The 20,500-nt window shown below is 58.2% G+C and overlaps 1 pseudogene across 1 annotated transcript; it reads right to left on the minus strand.

Moving 5' to 3' along the window:
* Positions 1-12,316: 12,316 nt before the first annotated feature.
* Positions 12,317-19,570, minus strand: LOC309964616 (transcriptional enhancer factor TEF-4-like; annotated as a pseudogene). The gene is made up of 5 exons: positions 19,504-19,570; positions 14,940-15,064; positions 14,326-14,505; positions 13,554-13,570; positions 12,317-12,937 (listed from the first exon to the last, which is right to left on the minus strand). The product of its transcript is annotated as a transcriptional enhancer factor TEF-4-like (transcript).
* Positions 19,571-20,500: the final 930 nt, after the last annotated feature.

Here is a 20,500-nt window from a genome sequence, read left to right on the forward strand (position 1 = left end):
GACCCCCTTATAGGGGGTAAATCTGAGATCGCCCTCCTGGTCCTACACACAGGCTCGGGAAAAGCTCCGTGCACCCAGTTGAGAACATGGGTCGTGGCGGCTGAAGGGGCGGGGCAGCCACAGCACAGATGAGCCTCGTCAGAGACGGGCACTCAGGAAATATGGGGGGAATAAAACCATATTTGCGGCGTCTTGGACTCTTCCTTCACGAACTTACTCGAAATATGTCGGTATTTGTGTGATCCTAGTTTAAGGTCTGCTCCCCGGCTGTAGCTGCCCAGAAGTCCTTGTCTTTGCTTCTCCCTGACCCCCCTCCCCCAGCAGCTGGCCCAGAACCTGGCACTTAATAAACGTATGAGGCTCAATGAGTAGATCGTGAAAGTACGGATGAATTTTGTGAAACTTATCACTAGCATATAAGGTCTCAAGGGCAAAAACTGGGCATTTTCCGTCTCAAAATCACTACAGTTTGGTGTAGTGCTTGAGGCTTGACACCCTGTAAATGTTTAGATTCTGAATTTTATTTAAATTTAACTGACCGGCCTCGTAGAGGAAAGGAGGACATATTACTCATAACTGAAAAAAAATAAGAAAAGAAAACTTAAACAAAAATTCAAGAGCCCCTGGCTAAGCTGCTGAGGGGGGGCATCCGGGCGGGAGGGTCTTCATAATTCGTATCTTAGAAAAGCCAGACTCACCATTTCCTCCACTTGCTCACGTTTAATTCAGTGGTGAAGGATTCGCATCTACTAACAGAAGCAGCCCCGCCGCCTGGCTCTGCGAAACCGAGAACGCTTAGCCAGGGGCTCTGTGGAGCTCCAGCACCAGCTGGAAACGGGACGGGGTCGAGAAGGACCCTCAGGCTGGAGGGGAGATGCCACGGGCAATTTTCTGAGCCACGACATGAGTGGATCCTGTGAAGATGGAGAGCCGGTCCCCCAGGGCAGACACCATGGAGCCCCTCCAGCTTCACTGAGGGTATGCATGCCCGTATGCCCATGGTGCATGTGCGTGGGTGCGCGTGTGCACGGGTGTGCATACGTGACATGGGTGTGCATATGTGACGTGGGCACATGCATGCGTGTGCATGGATGTGTACGTGTGTGTGCATATGAGCGTGGTTGGGCGTGTGTACCTCTGTGTGCATGTGTGGGCATGGCCATTGCGTGTGCACACGTGTGTGTCCAATCCCAAACCCTAGCCAGCGCTGAGCTTCTCACCCACGTCGCACAGACTGCCGTGGTGCCCCTCCTTTAGGCGCGGAAGACTGGCCCAGGGAAGGGCTTCTTCCAGAGACGGAGCCAAACTACAGGACGGACAGACTTTTACGGGGCAGCTTGGATGAGGAAGGCAGAGACCAGGTTCACAAACTTGCTTGCTGTGAAAACACACAAATTTAAGTCTAAACGGTACCGAGAGAAAGTCCAGAAGCCTCTCTGCCAAACCTGTCGTCAGACTACTTCTAGGCGGTGGGATTCAAGATGACTTTCCTTTTTCTCTTCACTCACCTGCATTTTCTGTGTTTCTGCAATGGGTGTGGGCTGCTTGAGTTACTAGTTGAGATTCTAGGAGTCACCGCTCATTTTAAGAGCCTGTCCAGGAATGTCTCAGGAGCACAAGCAGGTGGGGGTCCCGGGCCCAAGGCGAGGCGTTTGTTGAGTGACTTTTCCACGTGCTTTCTGCACGGAGTCTCACCTAGACGGGGACGGTCACGTCCACCACAAGGAGGACAGGGCATAAGTGCTGGGAGGCCACTGCTGCCCAAGACCACAGGCCGGCAAGAGGCAGGACCTGGACTCAGGCAGGTCTGTCTCCCAGCCTGGGCCCTTGGTGGGTCCCCAGGAGGCTCTAGAAGCGGGGGATCGGCCCCCAGGGAGCAAGGCATTAAGACGGGGAGTGGGGCCCAGCACACTGCCTACCCAGACACGCTCGCTGCAGCTTGGCCTCGGACGCCGCCGGCTCTCTGTGAGATCCCAGGGTCCCTGACGGGTGCACGCCCTCCCACAAGGCTGCACAGGTGCGGGAAGCGGAGCCCCAAGGTGGGCACAGGCCTTGAACTTCTCCTGTCCAGAAGAGCACTGGACATTCTCTCTCACAGGTGCCCAGGGTCTCCCCAGGTGTAGACCAGCTGCCAGGTGGACACCCCACAAGAGACAAGGGGAACAGAGGGCTTAGAAGGGCAGACCCATCCTGGTGCCACTTAGGGAGAAGCGTTGCTGCCGTCGGGGTTCCTGTCGCAGAGCCCTGGCGGGCTCTCTGCTCTGCTTTCCTTCGCTCTTTCCAGAATGAGTTCTTTCTTCCCTCACCTCCTCCCACGGTCACATCCCTGTTTTCTCCTCCACCAAACCTCTGTGGCTCCAACTCGGTGACGCAAAGCAAACCAAAGGGGATGGACTTTACTATCCTAATAAAATTTCAATGGATGTCATATGAGTCTGGGAGTTTCATATCTGCACAAACCTTTGTCTCCATTGAGTCAGAAAATAAAAAATAAAATAAAAAATAAAAAGCCTCCCTGTGGCTCTGTAGTCCAAACACCGTAAACTCCAAAGACTACAGAGAACACGCTGGCGAGGCCCCTTCCCTGGTGTGGCTAGCAATGGCAAACAGGCCTCTGATTACATTTCCTGCTTGCAACTGGCGAATAAAATATTTAGACAGTATAAGCTGAACGTTCCAGGCCCAGCCGGCCCGCAGCTGTACTGCTCTGTGCAAATGGGAAGGCAGGAAGACAAAAAAATTTCAAATTAAATAAATGCCGGATAAATGCAGATGTATCGTTTTAAAAATTCATCAACACTAACACCCGGTGCAATTTATTTTGGATTCAATTTATTTGGGTCTTTTCTTTTAGATGAAAAGACCCATCTAACGTCCTGAAGAGATGACATTTAAGCATGAATTTTTGAGAAATCCCATTTCCCAGTGCATGAAGTGTGTCCCAGCAAGCCCCCGAGTGGGGGACCCCCGAAGTCCCTTCCGAGCCTGACTGACGGACAGAGGGGCGACAGCCGGCATGCCCCGTGCCAGCGCTGGGACCCGGGAGTCCCGCTCAAGCCTGAGCTCTGCCTTGCCCACCTGTGATCCCCCGGGCAGCCCCAGGAACACCCCAGGCCTCCGTTTCTCCATCCGTAGTGTGCGGGTTCAGCAGGAAGCAACCGAGGGTCGTGGGGGCCTTGACCGCACCCACACAGGCACCCATATGGCACAGTGCTGGGTGGACGGGCATCCCGACAGCGTGACTGCCCCCGGGAGGGGAAAGCGTGCTTTGCAGGAGGCCACATCAACCGAACTGGGGGCAACCAGGCTACACTTCTGGGAATTCCTTCCTGTTTTGCAAAAAGCAGAGCCAAGTGTGGGTCCCAGAGGAAAAGATGCTGGTCACCAGCATCCAGCGGCCGGAGGCACAGTGGGAGATGAAGGACCGACCTCGGGGGCCGTGGGGCAGGCGCCATGCACACGGTGACAAGCCGGTTCCGAAGCCCCAACCGTCGGAGCTGGAGCCTGTTCCCAGGAGACGCCGGCTCCACTGGGAAACCAGCCAACTGCTCCCCGCAGGGAAGTGTCTCTCTGTAGCTGCTAATGGAGCCCTGCGTGTGCAGGATGCCGTTGGCAGAGAAGGGCATTTATAACACCTAACGCGGGGTGGAAGGGCTCAGCCACTGCGCAGAGCTCGGGAGGTGGCTGCTGGCAGGGGGTGGGGGAGCAGGGAAGCAGTGAGGGGCCCAGGACCCCCGGCAGTGACAGGCACTTATGGGTCTAGGCGCAGACAGCCGGCCCAGGGGCCCAGATGAGCAGGACACCAGGATGGGTGGCAGGTGGAGGGACCGGAGGTGTGCAGGGGCCTGGCAGGGACACCTGGCTGTGGTCCATCATGAAGCCCCTCACTTTTTCTGGACTCATCCATCCACACTGTTCCCACCAACCGGGGCACCAAGGGCTTCAGGGAAGGTGCGCAGTGGGCAGGAAGGGAACGAGCGCAGTGGGCAGGAAGGGAACGAGAAGCTCACCTAGCCGGTGGGCAGATTCCCTCAAGCTCCAAGCAGTGGGGGCCTCCAAGACGTGCCGGGGGCCGTGCTCTGCCCCCGGGGGCCTCTGTTTATCTTCTGTAAGATGGATAATCACGGGCCCCCAGGGACTCCCTCGTGGCTCCGAGGACACTGGCCTGGCCAGGCTGCTTAGCAACAGGCTTCGCCGCTACCACCCTCCTCCTTCCCACCAGCCACGGTGGTACCCAGGGCTCAGAGCCTAGGGCAGGGTCTGCACTCCCCAGCATCCCTCAGGGAGCTTCGGTTCCACAGAAGGGGCAACTCCTGCGTCTGATGGAGCTGAGGATGGCATGGACTCAGGGTCCCCGTGCTCTGAGCCGGGGCAGCAGCCCCCCGCCACACTCCCTGGGGCGTCCCCACCAGCCCCTAAGGCACCTCTGTGTACATGGGGCACCAGGGCTCCCACCCCGAGGGGCCACACCGAGACATTCGTGGACCCCGGCACCGTCCCCGCTGTGCCTGACGGGTCTGTCCACCCTGCCCCTGTCCAGCTGCCCAGCCGTGGCCTGGGGAGGTCCACCAGCTCACTCAGAGGACAGCATCACCCAACGGCCTGGGCCACGCCCGCTCGCTCACGGGCTTGCCAACGCCCTGGCCGCTGGGTCTCCGAATGGACAGGGGGTTGGGCTCATCTTGTGGCAACATCTGTGCATCTGCACCTCCCTGACCCCTTCCCAGAGACAGCAGAGCCTAGCATCAGACCTCCGCAGGTCCGACCCCCCACCCCGAGGGCATGCTGTCCAGCTCCCACCCCAGCCCGACCTCCCTATGGAGTTACGTGTCAGCCTGCCTGCATTTGACCCTCCATTTTCTCCAGGTCCCTGGAGGACATGGGGGAGATGAGGGTGCAGGAGAGCCTGGGCCCCGGCAGTCACCTCCAGCACAAGGGAGGCTCTGCCATGGGGTCCCCGTGTTCGGGCCAGGACACAGGGACCGCTGGACAGAAGTCCAGGCTTGGCGACAGGATCTGCCCACCTTGGGGGTCCTGCCCTGCCGGAGTCTGTGCCCGCTGACAGCCAAGTGCCGTGCGCAGGTGCAGCAGGTCCCTGCCCAGGAGCCCTGGGGGCCCCGGAGGCCCCACCCACCCAGGCTTCCTTCAGCTTCTCAACATTCCCAGCTGCAGGTGTGGAAAGGCCAGGTGCCAGAGACAGCAGCCAGGTGGGAACTGGGGTGTGAGCCCCCCAGGAGGCAGGCTGGGCGGGTCTGGGGCGCTTCTGTGCTACAGATGAGTCAACCCAGCCGAGGCTCAGAGAGGGCAGAGAGCTGGTCTTCTCAGAGCCCAGGGGGAGGGCTGGTCATCTCGTGCACCACAGGGCCTGGCCGGGCCTCCCACCTTCACAGCCCTCCCCCTACACACACAGGCACACGCGTGCACACACGGACACAAGTGCGCACGCCCGCACAGGCTTACGCACAGAAGTCAGAAGACACACGCACACACATGCCCTCGTCCAGCTCCATTGGGGAGTGGTTTCCTGGTCAGAACCTCATTCCTCCTGGTGTGAGTGGACAAAACCCACACTGTCTGTTCCAAGAACCTGGCGACAAGGGGTTTCTCACCCCCTGGGAGAGGGGGGCTCTGTCACCATCGAGGTGCTGAGGCCTTGCCCTCCCCCAAAGCCCTCCTGGTACCCAGACAGCCAGACAAGGGTGTGAGGCAGCGCCATCTAGTGGGCGCATCCGGTGCTGCACAGGTGGGCCGGGGTGACCACCAAGGGTGAAGCCACGGACCCCATCATCCCCGGGAGGACAGAGGACGTGCAGAGTCTTCCCTCCTGTGGCCTGCATGGACAGCACCCCAAGGATAGAAACAGCCTCTGCAAAAAGGCCCTGAGAAATGCCATGATAGAGCAGCTGGCATGTAAGCCTCAAAAAACAAAAGAATGTGTGGCTTGAGTTCCGTGGAACCCCAAAAAGGCCAGCTCATGTGGCGGCAGCTGAGTGTTTGAAAGGACGGCTTGGGGTTTTTTCTCCCTATTATTATTATTTTTTTTTTTTTGCGGTACGCGGGCCTCTCACTGTTGCGGCCTCTCCCGTTGCGGAGCACAGGCTCCGGATGCGCAGGCTCAGCGGCCATGGCTCACGGGCCCAGCCGCTCCGCGGCATGTGAGATCCTCCCGGACCGGGACACGAACCCGCTTCCCCTGCATCGGCAGGCAGACTCTCAACCACTGCGCCACCAGGGAAGCCCTCTCTATTTTTAAAGATATTTTTTAAATGCCTAGCGACACCCTGGGAGCCAGTGCTGGGCGAGTGACACATGTTTAGATGCAGGCGTGTCCCCTCTCTGCCCCAGGTCCTGCCGAATCGTGGCACCTTGGGCATGGGTAGGGGGTAGAGAAGGCCCCACCCTCAGATGAGGGCAGGTCAGAATGAACTGGCACGTGCAGGGTGCCCTGCCGGGGCTCTCACACCCATGATTATTCTGCAAAGAGAACAGTGTCCCTCAGTGCTAGCGGTCCATCAGCTCTTGCCTGGCGACTGCAGAGCTATAAACAACCAGAGCTCTGAGCAGTCGCCTGGGGAGAGCATCCGCCTTCACCCCGAGACGCCGGGCCTCCTCTCCAGGACCCCGCTCACCTCGATGACGGCCACAGAGTGGGGGTCTATGCACGTCAGGCACAGTGGACACCCTCAGTGGGGCTTGGGACACCCACCACCCGCTTGGACCCTCACTCCCTGTGTGAATGGAAGTTTGCTTTTCAGACACCGTTGCTGGGATCTCAAATATGCACAGGCCAGCACTAAGCGGGGACCTCAGCCTTGGGGGAGGCCGGCATCTCACGGCACCAGTAGGCTCAGGAGGAAAGACGTGGAGGGGACAGGCCGGTCATCTTTGCCATCAGATGTTAAAAGCCCCCTGTCATGCTGGTGGACACAAGGAGGTGACACCTTCAGACTCGAGAGAGAGCCGCCTGCCTGACAAGCACCTGTTCAGCCCCCAGACTCCCCCGCTGTCTGGCACTCGGTCGCAGGGCTGGGGAGGGGGCGGGACGGCCTTTCGGGAGAGAAAGTGAAAAGCTGCTCCTTTGTTTTGGCACCTGGTCTCCTGAGGGCCTGCACGTGTACGTGTGTGTGTGTCTTTGTGTGTAGGCACATGCGTGCCTTTGTGTGTGAGTGCACGTGTGCTGCGCATGTGTGTACATGCGTGTGTATTTTGAGCGTGTGGGCATGTGTGCCTTTTGTATGTGCCCACGTGTTCCGTGTATGCTCGTGGGCACATGTGCATTGTGCCTGTGTTTGTGTCTATGTGTCTGTGCGTGCATTTGTGTGCATGGTACACGTGTGTGCGCCTACGTGTGTGCACGTGCATGGGAATGTCTGGGTAGCTCCAGGTGGAGGCCCACCACCCTGCCTGGGGAGCTTGAGCCTGTGAGGGCCTGAGGGCTCCCCCCATCCCCTCAACTGCAGCCCCAACCCAACCCTGATCCCCAGCAGGACAGGTGTCCCGGGTGAACCTCCCACCCACAGACGTGGCTGCTGAACCCACAGTGGCCTTCGCCCCTGCAGGGACCACCCCCCCAGCCCCGCCTGACTCAGGGGCGGCCACCCAAGGACCGCTGGCAACGTGGGCGTCCAGTAGCAGAGGACAGATGGGCGTCTGTTTGCCCAGCTTCTCCAGGGACCCACACCTTCGACCACCCCCCTTGCTATCCACGCGGCGCTCCCAACAGGCTCTTCCCCCTGCTGTCTACACGGAGGAAGTGTTCCAACTCCCTGCACACCCTTCAGCCCTTGCGGGCGTGCAGACCGCCCACGGGGTCTCTCTTCTGCTCCCTGAGCTGCCATGCTCCTCGCTGAGCTGCTGCCCCTAGACGCCCCAGCCCAGTGCGTCACCACACCGACCCCCGCGATCCCGGCTCCCTCCAGCCCTCGTGGTGCCAACCCCTCCGGCAGCCTCCGGCGCCAGCCCCACCTGAGATGGACTTTGCTGCCTGCATCCCTGCCAGGGCCCTCATCTGCTCTTTCCCTACAGCTTGGCTTCTTACATTAATGCTAGGTTTGAAAAGGAATCAAGCTGTGTTCTAGAACATGCCCTGCACTGATTGTGTAAATAAAACTGTAGAATGACAAAAAAAATCAGAAGAATTGGCGGTACCCCCTGTCGCATTTCTCACATCCCCCTGGCTCTGCACCCACTCCCATCTGGCTTCCAGATTCCAAGGAGTTTCCACCCCCAGCGGTTCCGCCCACCCCCACTCCCCAGGGCCTCCTTGGCCAGGGGCTCCAGGGTAACTGCTGGCCGCTCACTCTGAGAACCAGGTTCTTCTCTGGGCTTGGGTGACTTCTCGTCCCCAGTCCCCAGGTGTTGGTCCTTGTACCTCTCTGGCCCCTCCTCCTCTGTTGGCTTCACTGCCCCCTCGGCTGGCCCATCACATCTGGCTTGGGTCCCCACCCATGCCCTCAGCTCAGGCCTCTCCTGCAGGCTCTGGACCCATAGATCTGGCTTCTCCTCGTCCCAGAGACCCAGCGGTCCAGACACCACCTCCCCGTCAACCCCATCCACCACCAAGGCCACCAGCCATCTCCCCAGGTCCCCAATCCCAGCCACCGCCTTCTCGCCCCGCTCCTATGTGCCTCCCCCGCCCCGGCTGCCTTTCCACCCCGACCCCTCCCACGGACCCACAGACAGATTTTTGTCACGGCAGAAACCTTCCGTGCCACCCTCCCGCTGGAAACCCTCAGGGCTGGCCCGTCTTCTTAGGACACAGCCTGCTCCCTGCCAGGCCCCACCCTAGCCTCACCCCTGCTCTTGACACCTGAGCACCCTGGCGGTCCTGTATTCCCCACACTGGCCACACTCACTCTCACCACCAGACTCCGTTCATGACACCCCTTCTGCCGGGAATCCTTCGCCCTCCCCCACCCCCTGCTGACATGTCTCGTCCTCCAAGCTTTAGCTGCAGTCCCTCCCAGCGAGGTTCTCTGACTCCCAGAATCAGCAGCGTGCTCCTGGGACACAGGGCTGTGTGTGGTGAGGGGTCACATCCGTCGCCCGGCGTCTCCAGTGCCCCTCAGAGAAGGACCGACATCCAGGGCACTCACTGCTGCGTCCCAGCCCCGCCCGCAGCCGGCACACCTGTGCTGTGCAGACGGCCTCCAGCCCAGGAATCAACACCCCTCCCGGGGGACCAGACCCACTGAGACACAAGGGCCCTCATCTCGCTATCCCACGGGAATGGCTGGGAGAACACCTGCACACAGGCAATTCAGAACATAGGACAGGATGTCTGAGCCCCTGCACTGTGCCGCGGGCGTGCTGGGCTGTCCTGGTTCCGCCCTGAAGAGCTCTGATCAGGACTCCACCCAAGTGTTCAGCACAGCAGCATCTCCTGGGCACAGCTCTCCAGCATCCGGGCCCCGAGGAACCCCTTATTCATCCTACAGAAACTGGACGGGGCTGGGGCCGGGCAAGCCTCTCTGCCTCAGCCTCTGTGTGGCGGCCATCTGGTTTCAACTCAAACTTCACCCATTGGTGAAGGCACCCAGGACCCCACACTAGGAATGAGGGATCCCCCCCTTGCCCAGAAAACTCGCTCAGGTTTATTTTCTTGTCCATCTCAGCAGCAAATCATCCGCTCCTTTGGTTCAACCACTTACTCCCTACCGCCCCTCCCCCTGCACCAGAGTCGTCTACTCCAGGCCGGCAGGTATTTGGGATCCTGCACCCCTTAGGCACTCAACACATGTTTGTTGAATGACTAAAGGAAAGAGTTTCGGGCCTGCAGACAGTGGCGGCCCCAGGATAAATCTCCCCTGGGCTTGGGGAGCTTGAGAGCAGGCGGTGTGGGGTGAATCCCTCGAATCCCCAGGCCTTCCCCAAGCATGGCCAAAGCCAGCTGACTGAGTCTCCAGCAAGGACAGAGCTGGGTTCCAGTGGGTGACGCCCCTCTCTGATCCTGGCTGGACCCTGCTGCCCAGAGCCTCAGGCTGCTCCCAGCGGGGCAGCTTCATCCCAGGGAGCCTCGCTCGGGAAGCCTGACCCAGGAGAGGTGCTGGTGGGGACACGGGGCTCAGACCCCTTATCACCAGTCCCTGCGCTGGAAACCACAGATGGGGAAACTGAGGCCTGGCCCCCAGTCAGGACAGGGCACGGGGGTTCCAGTGCCCAGGCACTATGCCCTTCAGGGCCCAGGATAAGTCCCTTGCTCCTCCCTGGAGGCCGGGGCTGCATTTCTGCCGATCTCCTCCAATTGCTCCCGCATCCTGCCCACTGCCTTCCCGGCAGGGTTCAATCTAGCAAGTGGTTGTAGCTTCTCGGGTTTACCTCCTTCCGCCAACATCATGGTCTCTGATGGCGTCTGACTCACGGCAGCCGAGACCTCTGTGCAAAGTCGGGAATCAGGAGAGGCAGGGGAGGCCTGCCTTCCACCCTCCTCTCCAAGCAACTCACCCCCAGGCAGGGCCACCAGGCAATATTCCAGGGAGACCCTTGGGCGGAGGTGCTGCTGGCCCAGCGTGAATGACCCCTAAGCCCACGAGGCCCCCAGCCAGGCCTCCGGTGCCACTACAGACCCTGAGGCCCTGGAGCCTAGAGAAGCAGCCGCTGCTGGATCACAAAGGATTCAGCCCTCGAGTGGGAGGCTGAGGACTCTTTCAGCTGCAGAGACCCCGGGGGGCCCACGTGGGGCCTGGAGAGAGCCAGCTCTCCCTGAACCCAGGTGAAAGGGCCTTCCCGGCCTCCAGTTCAGAGGTTCCCCAACAGCCTTCCATCCCGTGCCCAGCTGGCTGTGACGGTGTGTCTCTGGAAGTCTAACCTCACTCTCTCTTGCTGCAGCTAAAGTTCTCTCCAGACGCCAAGATCCCCAGGAGGGCCCTCAGTCCTGTGTCTCAAACCCGCGTGCACATGGCTCATGGTCTAAATGCACGTGGGGCGTGCCCACGGGAGCCAGTCCCCCAGCACACTCTGCCCAGCAGGGACATGCGGGGACGGTGCTCATGGTGAGGGGGTGGGGGCCCGAGGGGGGAGCAGCATACCCAGGGCACCGGCCTCTGGTCCAGACATGCTGCAAACATTAACCTCCTTTGGTCTACACTCATCCTTCCAGTGTTCCCGTCCCGCCCTCGGTTTGCTCAGGCGCTGAGCTGAGTGAGGGGCTGAGGAGAGAGAAGACCCAGGAGCTCGGAGAGCCCAGGGGGTATAGATTTGTGATGGTCCCCATCCCGGGGACAAGCGGCACAGGCCCAGGGCCAGGGTCAGGGTCAAGGATGCCTCGGCCAAGCGAGGCACAGGGTGGACCACGGGAAGAAAACACTGACTCCCAGCCATGCTGTGCCCTGTCCACAGAGGAGAGACTGAGGTCCCCAGGCCGAGGTGGTGTGCGGGCTACCACGAGGGCGGGAAGGAGGGCTCGGCCTTAGCAAGACGCAAGTCGTGCCCGTGCAGCCTCGGGCCTCCTCCCCCACGCCCTGCCCCAGGTCGGCCCCCCCGCAGATGCTGGAGATGTAGCACCTGCTACAAAGCCCTGGGGCCGCCACAGACTTGGCCGCCCCTTAAGTGTCAGGCCCTGGAGCTCCACTGCGCTCCCTCCTTGGAGCGGCCAGGACCACAGGAGCCCCCTTAGTGGGCTTGCAAAGCGATTTTTTTTTTTTTTTTGGTAAAATAGCTTTTTCCTCTGTCAAAACACAAACCAACACACTTTGAGGGGAGGGGAGGAGAACGAGGCAACACAGTCTAGCCCCACGGCTCACTTAGAGGAGGGCATGAGACTTAAAAGCCTGACCCCACTGCTTGCCCAGCTGAGAAAATGTCACGACCCCAACACCCACTTATAAATATCTCTTGTTATATTAAAAATATATATATACATTTCCAGGGCCCACCTGACTCTACTCCTGCACAGAAAGGGTTAACCTTCAAAATTCAACATCAGGGTCCTGGGATGGGGCTGGTAAGGAGAGGCAGCTTGGGAAGAAGGGGGGTGCTGAAAAACAGAGAGGGACAAGCCAATGTGTACCTGGGGCCCTCCAAGACCTCCAAAACAGAGAAGGGGGAGGATGCCTGTCAGAGACAGAAACCAATGCTGTCCCAGGGGTTGTCTCACTCCTGTCCCCAGTGTCAAATGCTCTGGAGTGATCTGTCCTTTCAGACCCCCCTGTGAGGTCCCGATATCAGGATGCATCCTTTCCTCTCAGTCCCAGCCCATTCAACTCACCACCGAGCTTTAAAGGTCCTAAGAGGGAGCAGCCCAACCCCTGCCCCAAGTTAAGAAGCGTGAGGAAAACTGGAGGTCCTTCCTGGGAGGAGCCACTTCTGGGGTCCCCCTTCAGTCCCTGATCAGGCGGTAAATGTGGTGCTGGGCTCCCCGCTCACTGGTGGAGACCTCGAAGACATAGGCGGTGCAGAGCAGCAGTTCCTGGGTGTCTCTGTCTGTCACCACCTGGAGGATGGTGCGGTTCTCCAGGACACTGGGCATCACGTAGCACTCGGGCGGCTGCCGCAGCTTGTGCAGAAAATTCACCAGGTACTCACACATGGGTGAGCGCAGCAGGCGCTGCACGAACCTCCCGTCCTCCAGCTGGCACGCTCCGTCTCTACCTTCTCCGCCACCTGCTTGCCAACGGAGCAGCCCTTGGAGGAACAGGTGAAGGTCATGTGCTCCAGGCTCTCGTCTGGCTGCTCCCTCCACAGAAGCCACCACTGCCACCGCCGGCCCCCACCTCCTCGCCACTCGGGCCTCAGTTCAGGTCCGCCCAGAACTCGACCAGGAAGAAGGCGTTGGGGGGCCCACGATCATACAGCTCCCGCAGACCACCCTTTATCTCAGGGAATGTGTCATAGATCTGCCGGACGTCCACACTCTCGAGGGGGGGGCGCTCCGGGGCTGGGGCAGTGCTGGCTGATGTGTACAAACAGGTGCCTCTGGTAAGAGTCAGCTCCACTCAGCCTGCAACACCACCCCACAAGTATGCGGGGTCTGAGCCCCAAATTAAATTGGAGAGAAACTGCAGGAATTTAAGAGACTCAGTGAAGTCGCCTGAGGGAGCAGGGGTCAACCCAGCGGCCTGGAACCCAGGCTGGGCTCCCCCCGGGGCTGCCAGCTGCCACATCCAGGATACCATTCTGTGCACGAGGAGGTGTCAGGAGCTGCCAACCATCTCTATCCCCGTCCGCTCCCGGTATGTGGGCAGACGTTCCTCCAGCGGCGGAGGTCAGCTACCTCGAACCACGATGCATTCGGAGCTGTGCCTCCTGCACAGTACGTCAGCCCAAAGAGGTGTGTGAGACCGTGAGAGTTCTAGTTAAATCTACCGCCCTCATAAGTAATGGCATGACTTGATAAAGGAACCAGTGCAGGCCAGGTTGGAGCTGAGTCTGGGCTGGGATCAGGGCTCAGCCTGCAGAGGAAGAGGGCTCCGTCTGGAACTAGGGTATGAAGCGACGAGGGCTGAGCCTGAAGCCGGGATCGGGGCTGAGTCCGGGGGAAGGACTGGGCTCAGCAAGGGGCCCCAGGCTGAGAGGCGGAATTTCTTCCCCAAGCAGCCAAAGCCCGAGCCACCCACGTGATCCTCTTCTTGCGCTGCGAGCGGCAAGAGATTTTCACCAGCTGCCCGATGCATCGCCCATAAAGCCATAAAGCAGAAACTGACTTTGAAATGGCCCTTTCTCCGCCTGTATCCTCGGGCATAAATTTAAATTAAATGGCAATCTAAATGCCTGCGACTCTTGAGTTGTCCTCGTGGGGCTGTCTCTCCGGGCTGCGTGGGGAGACAGAATGCCACCCTAAACCCATCCTCCTGTGCCACACAGGTGAACGTCGGTGGGGGGTGGCAGCGGGGAGGGTGGGCGGCCCTTGGCAGATGGAGCGGACACGTGGGACCGGTGCCTTCCCCTCTGCTGATGCCGGCTCCCAGGGGGACAGGAGAGACGCTGGGTCACCCGAGGGAGGGGCTGCACCTCCGTCCACCTGGGAAAATGGGGAAAGACGCAGCATCTCTTTTGCACGCTCTGTGTAAGATTTAACAGGCACTGAGCAGACCCCCTACCCACAGTAAGTGCTCGTAAGTATCCTGCATGTCTCCGCCGGGTTGAGAACCCACAGGGAGTGCCGACGGGGGACTCAGCTGATCCGACTTGTGCGGAGCACCCTTCTCAAACCCAAGTGTGTGGAGGAACCCCCAGAGGGCTGGCTCCGCCCCAGGTTCTGAGCGGGCAGGCCTGGGAGGGGCCTGAGAACGTGCATTCCTATCAGGGTTCCAGCTGGTGCTGCTGGCACGGGGACACACTTGGAGACCTGCTGTGCTAGAGAAAGTTCGCCCGGTAGCGGTGACTCACAGGCAGCAGGTGGGTACGGGAGGGCAGGAAGACGGGGCGGAGGGCCTCGCTGCGGCCCAGGCCGGAGGGGACCAGAGGGCTCCGCCTGCGTGGGGGCAGGGAGAAAGGAGGGGCCGCCATGCCTTGGTCCGCCCCGGCGCCCCAGCCCTGCGCATGCAGAGCCCCCTCGCGCAGGGTACCCTGTGCGCACAGCACGGGGCAGGGCGCCCAAATCAACTGCGCCTGGCCTCAGGCTCCTGCCCACGAGCTCCTCCCTCACGGCAGCAGCCTAGACACAGGCTCCACGTACCGGTGGACAAACCAAAGCTCAGGAAGGTGAGGACCCCCCACGTCCTCTGGGCCGGGGAGTGGCGGCTGCTCCCCAAATCCAAATCCTGGGCTTCCTTCCCAAGCCCCTCTCCAACCTTTCTCCCTGCAAACCCGGAGGCTGAGCTTCCAGCCAGGTCCCAGGTACAAGCCCTGGCGTTTGGGGGTACATGCCAAACCCACAGTGCCCTTAATCTGGTCCCGACAAGACTGGACCCTCCCCTCAGCCTCCATCCTCTGGACGGCCAGGCCACCCTGTTCCTGTCTCCCAGTGCAGCCCCAGAGGAGGAAAGCCATCAGGACATCACGCTGTCGGGAACAACGTGGCTTTTACGGATGGCCTTTGCCAAGATCCGCAGCCTGGCACAAACAGGCAGAGGCACCTCACCAACAGTGAGGAAGGAAACTGGCCACAGGGATGAGCTCCCGGGACCTGCAGGGGGAGGGAATGGGGGCTGATCTGGTGACATGGGTGGGAGATGCACCTCACCAACAGTGAGGAAGGAAACTGGCCACAGGGATGAGCTCCCGGGACCTGCAGGGGGAGGGAATGGGGGCTGATCTGGTGACATGGGTGGGAGGTGAGGGCAAGAGCCAGCTGTCAGGAGGGGCTACGGGCTGGCGTAAGGACAGGTGTGATTGGGTACCTGAAACGCTTCCCGTGGAGCAGTGGGCAGACGTGAGCTCAGCGGCGTGTGCACTCAGCTATGTGCCCCCAGGTGTGCGCTCACAGCCATATGAGGAAAGGGCTCAGGGGCTTGTAGAAGGTTTTGCAGATAAGAGGGACTTACCGTTCCACAAGCAAAATCAAGGGTCAGAGCGTAGCTGTGGGCAGGGCTCAGGGGCTCTCTCTGGATCGGGGAGCAGTGATGAGCTAGCATCTTGTTGGTCTGGGCTCGGAGTCAAGGTCATCCCCCAGCCTGGGTGCAGAGTCCTCCATAGCTGGAGTCCAAGGCTGAGCATAGGTCAGGGCAGAGCCTATGCTGTGGACGGCTGGACACTAAGGAGGCAGGAGAACTCAGCAGGGAGTGCCCGTGCAGAGCGCAGCTGCAGGGCCCAAGCAGCGGGGCGTAGAATAGATGGTGTTCACAGGCAGTGGGGTGGGGGGGATACTCCTCCTTTGACCCAGCCACGCCACTTGTCTACGGTCTGACTACGGTCACTCAGACCCCTCCCGGCCCGAGGTCAATCCAGTGCACGCTCTGAGGGGCTCGTCAGTGGGCCAGGCTTCTCTGACTCCATTTCCTGCTTCCACCAGGCCCACCAGCCTCCACCAGGCCCACCGGCCTCCGCCGGCCCCCACCAGCCATCCATTAGCCAAGATGAGTCCCCATCTAGATCCGTTCTACGTCACCACCGGCCCTGACCTGCTCCCTTCTCTCTGCCCTCTGCCAAACCAAACGAGGGACACCCCCCCAACCCTGCAACACACCACCCCTGAGACCGAGACAGAAGGTGGGGACTTTCGCTGGTGACGCAGGGTAATGACAAGGGCAGAAGAGGGGGCGCTGGAAGCTGCACAGCAGGAGATGCAAAGCTGACATCTGACTTCCTTTACTAGAAACCTCTTGGTCTCCCTGGAGAAGAGCCCGATTCCCGGGTGAAGCAGGGTAAGCGCCTGGAGCATCCTGTGATGTCAGAAAGTGAAGGGGGCGGGGCATGAGGGCGGGGCAGGGAGCCAAACGCAGGAGCTCCCCCTGCTGGAGCAGCCTGGGAAAAACATAAACACCGGGAGTGTTCCATTCACCCGTAACAAAGCGAACGTCTGCGAGCCCGCACCGGCATTAACAGATAACTGGATAAATAATTAAGTGGAAGAGAAGGGACGAATCTTCCCTAGAGAAGAATTCTAATTAACACGTGTAGAAGGAATGAGGGGAATTGGATACCCCGTGAGCACACCGCTGCCAGCAAGACCCACCAACGGCAGCTCAAAATCATGAACAAAAGTTTAAGGAAAAGGAATGCATTGTAAAGTCTCCAATTACTTCCCTCAAAGATATTTATTAGTTATGAAGAGAAAAATAGTAACTTTCCGGTAACTTTTAAAAATAGTAACTTTGCAATAGAGAAACCCGACAAACACCGGTTTGATGGAGGGATCAAGGTTAACCCTACCTAAGACCTACAGCCCTCAGGGCCTCCCCACGTGACAGCTGCGGAGGGCGCCTCCCTTCTCTCATATTCCTGCCCTAAATGCAGAGCCTCCATCTAACTGTGAAAAAAAAAATAGTTGACAAACCCAAATTGGGGCACATTCTATAAAATAACCGAGCAGCACTGTCCCGAAGGCAGAGACGTGAACAGAATGAGGGAACAGCGCAGGCAGAGGGCTCAGGAGAGCAGACGACAAAACGCGAGGGGGCATCTGGGGCGGGATACACATCGGATCCTGAAACGGGAAGGACTTCAGTGGAAAACTGGGGAGCCCGCAGCGAGGTCTGTGGTTTGGGGAACAGTCTCACACGCACGGTAATATCTTCCCCTTGCTGACTGTATTACAATCAGGTAGGGATGTTAGGGAGGCTGGGCGGGGTAGTATACAGAAGATCTCTGTCCTAGTGCGCAACTCTTCCTTTTATTTTGAGATGATTTCAAGTGAAGAAGGCATCTCCTTGGCCACATTTGTGTGCTTGGACCCCAGCCTGGCCCGGAGCAGCTCAGTCTTCCGTCTGCTTCTCCCCTCCCTTCCCCAACCCCCCACGTCCCCCAGCCATCCCTGAGCAGAGCTCTCCCTCCACAAGCAGCTCATTCAGGTGTGTTCCCCAGTGAAAACAGTTTCCTCCCCGACAGGAGAGCTGGCACTAGCCAGCAAAGAAAATTTTCTTACCTGAGAATTGCCAAGCAGCCCTGAGGGGGAGCCCCACACCCACTGCCCCCAGTGGGACCAGTTCCTGGCTCCGTATGCCATGCCCTGGAAAGATGACACCTGCAGTGGGCAGGCCAGCCCTGGTAGGCATCACTGTAGCACTGGGCCAACTCCTAGCCACTGGCAACTCTATTGGTGGCTGCCTTGGGGTCAGGCATCCAACCTGGTCCAGGATGACAGGTCACATGACACAGGCTATAGCAGCCTTTACATAAAAATCCTTTTTGAAAAAAAAATGCCCGCCCAAACTATTCTACCATCTCCCACCTCTCATTCTACCTAAACCCATCTCAAATTGTCCATTTAGAAATTTCTTCTAAAGGATTTCCCGATGCTCCCCAGTCCCCGTTTGGGGAATCGCAGGATGGCCCCAACAGCCAGCCAGAAAAGAGAAAACCCAGCCACCACTCGTGGCCTCGTGTCCCCATGCTCCATCCAGAAGGGCCCCCCTTAGCCTCCGGGAACACAGAGAAACACCCCAGAACTGTAAGCCTCTTGTCCCAGCCCACGCCCCACCCCAGTCCTCCGAGAACTGCAGCGCCCAAGTCATTTCCATCCAATCAAGGCGGCAGCAGGAGGTATCTGTGAAACATGCCGTATGACTTCACAGTGGGAAATAGATTAATAAACCATTATGATCAGCCAGCTGATTATTAGCATGAGAATGAGGCTCTGGAGCTAATTGAAGCCATCCGGCAAAATGTCAGCGCCTGCTTGGGGTATGAAATATTCATCGCACCCAAGCCCCAACCAGAGAGCAGAGGTTTGTACGTACCTTTCCTTGTATGGCCATGTCAGACGGGGCTCCTTCCCCTGTGGCACGGTCAGGGCCAAGGCTCAGAGCCACCTACTTACCAGGGCAGTGGACTTCTCCAGAGGGGCATGGGGTTTGGTTACAGATGTGGTCCTTTTCTTGATCCACTTTAAGAAAAGAGAGAAATTCTTGTGAGTGTAGAGAGCTTATGGGATCTCACCTGGGGGACGCCGTTTGTCCCTGGGAGGTGGGGTTCAGGGATGCCCCTTCTGTTGTATTTCAGCTGTGTTCCCTGAGGGGCGTGCCGCATCTGTTCCACAGCCTGCAGCAGTGCCATTCTTGACCGTGGAGTAGCCCTCAGCCACTTCCCTCCGCTGACCTTTCCTTCCCCGTTGCTCGGCCAGCAGCCAAGAGCTCTCTCCTCCAGCCAGGGGTCTTCAGCCAGCTCCAGTCATGGTGGGCATGCAGGACAGGATGCGCCACAAGGACAGGCCGGCCCCTGTGTGATGCCTTGTCTCCACTAAAGCCAAGAGGGGGGCAGTTTCTCAGTCCCCCACAATGTGGAAAATATCAATGGCCTCTTCCCTACTGTCATAGCAACCACACTTTTTACAAAGTAGGTCTTCCCTGGTGGCGCAGTGCTTAAGCATCCGCCTGCCAATGCAGGGGACACGGGTTCGAGACCTGGTCCAGGAAGATCCCACATGCCGCAGAGCAACTAAGCCCGTGTGCCACAACTACTGAGCCTGCGCTCTAGAGCCCACGTGCCACAACTACTGAAGCCCGTGCGCCTAGAGCCCGTGCTCCGCAACAAGAGAAACCACCGCGATGAGAAGCCCGTGCACCGCAACAAAGAGTAGCCCCCACTCGCCACAACTAGAGAAAGCCCGTGCACAGCAACGAAGACCCAAAGCAGCCAAAACTAAATAAATAAATAAACAAATAAATTTTAATAAATAAAAAGTATCCAAGCTTCTATTGTGTGTTGGATGTGGGATTGACATCAATTTTTCTAACAACAACAACGAAAAAAAAAAAGCTGCTCTATGCCATTTTTTTAATTAAGATAAATTAAAATTCCTCTGGTTTGAAGATATTTTAAAGACTGTTGTGACAGCCTGAAGATCGTTACTGCCCCCCTGGGGCTCCGGCTGATTCCAGCTGCGACAGCGTCTGCGATCTGCCCTCCGGCCAAGACCCCAGGGCAGACGCCCCCAACCTGGCATGGGGACAGAGTCCCAGAACCCACCCTGAGACCTGGACGCTCCCAACTCCTGCTGGGGGTCGGAACGGATGCTGCCTTTGGGGAGCGCCATGCCCAGTGCTTATGAAAAGCCAGATTTAATATACGTGCCACCTCCAGTGGGTGCTACCAAGCAACACCAAAGAGTGGAGTTCCGATCCATCTTACAGTGTGGGTGACCTCAAGAACAGGGTGCTGGTGGAGGGAACCAGGCACTCTCCCCCACGTATTGTGATTCCACTTGTAGAAGAGGCAACTCCAAGACAGAAAGCAGATTAGCAGTAGCCGGGGGCTGGGGCAGGCATTGGAAGGGAGTGCTGGTGGGGACGGGGGCTCCTTAGGGGCAGCGAGATGTTCTCCAGTTGATTGTGGTGCTTGCACAGCTGTGTGAACGCAGTAAAAATCACTGAATTGTACGGCACATGAATTATATCTCAATAAACCTGTTTTAAAAAAAAAGAAATCACTATACAGTAATAACGTATTTATTCTGAAAAAAGAAATGTATATATACATATACCCTCTTACCTAGTGATTCCACTTCTAGGAATTTTTCCAAAGGAAATAATGAAGGACGTGCACATAAATGCTTTCATACTTTAAAAAAGACATTAAAGTGTCAAGTGAGAGGGCTTTGAATAAATTACGGTGCATGCATTCGCTAGAACACTGCACAAATAGCAACTTAACACAATGTGGTAGAAACGCATCTATTGACATAGATGTGTGTTCACGATAAACTGTTGAGTGAAATTAACAGGGAACAAACAGCAAATGTGGATACTGTCAAATGATATGCCTCATCCACATGGGAGAGCGGTCGCTGAGTTATACACAGGGGCTACTTCCAGATAAGGGCTTTGGGAGGATTTTTTCCCCTCCTTCTTTCAATTCTCAGGATCATCTAGCTTTTCCATTTTGACCTGTGTTACTGGTGCAATAAACTGGTATGGGTTCTTTTTTGGAGATGGCCAGAGGGAGGGCAAGTAAAGAGAAGGATGGT

Source organism: Leucopleurus acutus (genome assembly GCF_964270905.1).
Source record: "Leucopleurus acutus genome assembly, chromosome: 7".
Classification (NCBI taxonomy): domain Eukaryota; kingdom Metazoa; phylum Chordata; class Mammalia; order Artiodactyla; family Delphinidae; genus Leucopleurus; species Leucopleurus acutus.